General features: G+C 44.7%; 1 long non-coding RNA gene across 1 annotated transcript; it reads left to right on the top strand.

Moving 5' to 3' along the window:
* Positions 1 to 120: 120 nt before the first annotated feature.
* Positions 121 to 3,676, top strand: LOC106147224. The gene is made up of 2 exons (XR_001232000.1): positions 121 to 640; positions 2,385 to 3,676. It is a non-coding gene; the product is annotated as an uncharacterized LOC106147224 (long non-coding RNA).
* Positions 3,677 to 4,259: the final 583 nt, after the last annotated feature.

The following is a 4,259-nucleotide window of genomic DNA, read 5'->3' as shown; positions in this document are numbered from 1 at the left end:
ATTTATAAATTCAAAGTAATCCTATGTAAATCAACTTTTGGATTTTTAAAGGAACTTAATAAGTTTATGCTATAATTTATACTTTTAAAAGGTTCATTAACTTTATTTTTTTAATTTATTTATTTTTTGTCTTTTTGAGACTGATGTCTGCTAATATCTGCTACTGCATTTGGTCAAATCTTTGTTGCAAAATAGAACACGAGAAAAAAAAAAAACAGAAATCTACTCAGAATGGTTCACATTAAGATAAGACGTGGTTGTAGTCAGGGTTTACAAAGGAAAAGATTTAATACAAGACACATAATTTATAGGATTCTTTCTGATAGGATTCTTTCTGATAGGATTCTTTCTATTATGATATTTGCCCAGAGTCAAATGCAAAATCATGTGAGAGATCTGTCCACATACTAGAACTCAAAGAATCCAGCTGAAGGCTTGGATCCCACAGCAAAGTCCTGCACAAGTCCTGCTGAAGACCTAGAGCCTACAGCAATGTCTCATGCAAGTCTGTATCAAGGATCTATACTGGGAAGGATCCACAAAGGTCAGTGGTGGAAGCTACAAGGCTGCACCAGCAGGATGACGGATTTGTGCCAGCAGGCTAAGAGATCTGCACTAGAGTGAGGAAGCAATGCTTAAGGTAAGGACCACAGCTCCCCCAAAGAGAACTGTAGCCACCCTTAACAACAGTAACAATCTGAACTCCTCCAGCTATCAGAACAGCTGACTTCATATCAGGAAAGCCAGCATGAGAAGCTTCTCCAGGAGAATCAACAGCACCATCTTCCTCCCCAGTTCTCCTTTTATGCTGTTGGCAACAATCCTCAAGTGGGCTTTCCACACCCAGCCCCATGCCGATTCAGTTCATCTGGGTGTTCCTAGTTGCCCTTAGTTAATCCACCACAGATGACCATTGAGAAAGACAGGGTGTCTGGAGGACTTCTTCAGATAGGAGCCACACTCACCTGGCCTCCCAGCCTGAGCCTGGCTAGTCAGAGACTGAAACTTCCTGCCACGTCTCAGTGCATTTACACTGCTCATCCTGGTGCTTTGCCCTCCTGCTTTGTTCTCCTGACATTAACCAGCACAACTGCAGCCTGCACACAACCCAGTTAAGTACTTTGGTGGACTTATATATGCGGGATCCATACCAATGGTGCAATGCAGTTCTTTGGGTTTCAGGGTGTAGCTCATGCATCTTGAGCCTCCCTCAAGGTTCCAGAGTTGCTTACTCAGCAATCTGAGTCTCTTTTTTTTTTTTTTTTCCCTCTTTGGTTTCAGAATGGAGAGCAGCCAAACAAAATGCATGTAACTGAAACGGAGAAACTGACTTTATTGTGTCTCACTGTGATTACTATGCAGTTCAGGCTCATAGGGTCACTATGCAGTTCAGGCTGGCCTTGAACTCACTTTGTAGTGCAGGCTGGCCTCAATTCACAGTGATCCTCCTGCCTCAGCCTCCTGAATGGTGGGGTTACAGGCATATGCCACCACACCTGGCTGAAAACTGACTTTGTGGCTCAGTTTGGTTGGATCTTTTTTGGGAGGCTTGTGGTTTTTTTTTTGTTTGTTTTTTGTTTTTTGTCTTTTTGAAACAGGGTCTCACTGTGCAGTTCAGGCTGGTTTTGAACTCCCTTTGTATCCCAGGCTGGCCTCGAACTCACAACAATCCTCCTGCCTCAGTCTCTGGAGCACTGGGATTACAGGTGTGTGCCACCACGCCCAGCTGGGCTTGGTATTTTTGAGACAAGGTCTCACTGTGTAGTCCAGGCTGGCCTTGAATTCACTGTGTAGCCCAGGCTAGCCTCAAACTCAAAGCAATCCTCCTTCCTCAGTGCTGGGAATACAGCTGTACACCTGCACCCCTTGTTTTGCCTGGATTTTAAGTAGAAGAGATGAGGAGCCATCTGAGATTAGAGGAAGGGGTCTTTTCTGGAACCAAGTCTGGGGCCTGAAGACACAGGCACATAGCATGACATGCACCTGTGTACACAGGTACACTTGTAACATTTACACTTACAAGACATAGGTGTATTCCAGTCCCTGCCTACCCACCCATTGCTTACCTGATTTTATTGGGTTCATTCTCTAATGCTGGCTGGGCTTTTTGCAAGAGAGAATGTAGAGTAGGAAATGAACTTCTCGGGTCATCAATTCATAGGAGGAATCTTAGGGTTGGAGATGGTGTAGGACACTGGACTAGATGAGCTTAGAGGTTCCTTTCAGTTTTAAAAATCCTACAATTGCTGTAAAGCTGAAAGCTCATATGAGAACCTCAAGGTCACAAGGGGCAATGGGACCAGCTGGGAACAGAATCGATCCTCTTGGCCAGCGCTTGTCTCGTGCCCACAAACCTTCCTCGTTCCCTGTTTCTTCTCTCCAAGGTGCCAGGTTCGGGATTGACAATCCTTCCAGTTCAGAGTAAGAGCTCTCATTAGTTTCACCTGCTCCAGTGCTTTGCCTGTTACTTCAGGAGCCAGGTGAAAGGGAGAGAGGGTTGTGTCAGCCTGGGCAGGCAGAGGACTCTCTCGATTGTTTCACCAGGAGAAACTAGAGGCTCCTCTGTGGGGAGTGGCTTCACCCCCGGGACCGTGACCTCCATCGGCTCACAGCCCACCCCACCCTCGAGGTCTCTGAGACAGGCAAGAGCGTGTCCTCTTGCCCGGAAACCAGGCCGGGAGCAGCGACGAGCAGCGGTCTTCCGAGCTTGGCCCAGCCTTTGCGGGATGGGGCGCGGTGTCCCTACCCCTGGGCGCCGGTGATCCCGCAGCTGCTGAGTGCGGTGCTGTGCAAGGGGGCTAGCCCTGCACGCTGGATGCCACCCGGGCCACTTCGAGGCGGAAGGCTGGCCTCCTCCAACCTGTTTGAGGGCTCCCACATCTTCATCTACAGCAACAGCTTCTCAGGAGCCAACAAATGCGCGGGCCAGAATGTCAGCAAGCCCAAAGGCTCAGCCCAGGGCAAGCGGGACAGAGACGGACTTGTGCCTGTGTGCATGGAATTTTTTTTTTTTTTTTAAAGGAAAGAGGCAGGGCCAGGGATATAGCTCCGTGGCACAGGGCCTGCCTGGCAAGCATGAGGTACTGAGTTTGATTCCCGGTATCAGAAAAGAAGCAATTCTGAATCCCATTTGTGTATAATGTAGGATCCAGCAAATAAGTTAAAGTATATTGATTGATGTTGGAGGATCCAAGGTACTCTGGGAAATGGGAAAGAAATTGGAATCAGGAAAAGAGGAAGAGCATGATTAGACTGGATTACAAATATCAGTTAATTTCTATAGTTTCATGCTTTTTGTATGTATTTGCTAGCTCTGCAAAAGTTTAAAGGTAATAACTCATAAACAATGAGTTCATCAGTGGCTGAGATCCTACTTTTAACTACTATTTCCTACTAATATGGAGTTGGAGAAATAACTCCCGAGCTGGGTCATATGGAGTATATAAAGCCTGCACCGTCTTGTGGTATAAAGTAAAAAACATGCTCAGAAACGATGGGCAGGAAGACCAAGTTCTGGAGGTTTATTGTACATCATTGGTGACTAAAGTTAATGTGTTATACACTTGAAAATCACTGAAGTAGATCTGCCATATTAACCAAGTGATTAAATTTAGTGTGACTTATAAGACATTAGTTTTACAATTGGGGAAAATGAAATAAAAAACTACATATTAAACTATTGTATGAATGTTACTTTTCTGAGTGAGACATTTGTACTGGTTATGCAGGAGAATGTCCTTGTTTTTAGAAAATATGCTGAGCTATTTACTAACTCTTACTGACAGTGGAAATATATATGGAAATATAAAGAGAAAGCAAAAATAGCAAAATAGTACTTAACTTAGGTACATGGTATACAGATGTCCCTTGTATACCATTGGACATCTGTATATCATGGACATCTGGTATGGTATGGACATCTGGTATGTTATGGACAGGCAGATTTGAAATTTTTCACATTAAAAGAGTTGGGAGCAGGGAGAAGGATAGACCAAAAAGTTAAATGATTTTCTACAGACAGGAAAATGGTTGGTGATTGTCAATTGTTTTGGATCAACTAATGGACAACTTGGAACCCCCAGCTGAATTGAAACAGCATGACACTGGATGTAGAAGCACCACCTGAGGATTGTTGCCAAAGCATAAAGAGAGAACTGGAGGGGAAGATGGTGTACTGTTGATTCTCCTAGAGAAGCTGGCTTTGCTGATATGAACTTGGTGGATTAACTAACAGTCAACTTGGCTGTCCTTATTGTCGG

The sequence above is a fragment of the Chinchilla lanigera genome, unplaced genomic scaffold (genome assembly GCF_000276665.1).
Source record: "Chinchilla lanigera isolate Chin_1 unplaced genomic scaffold, ChiLan1.0 scaffold00129, whole genome shotgun sequence".
Lineage (NCBI taxonomy): Eukaryota > Metazoa > Chordata > Mammalia > Rodentia > Chinchillidae > Chinchilla > Chinchilla lanigera.
The sequence above is the reverse complement of the archived record's forward strand: the minus strand, read 5'-3'. Positions and strand labels throughout refer to the sequence as shown.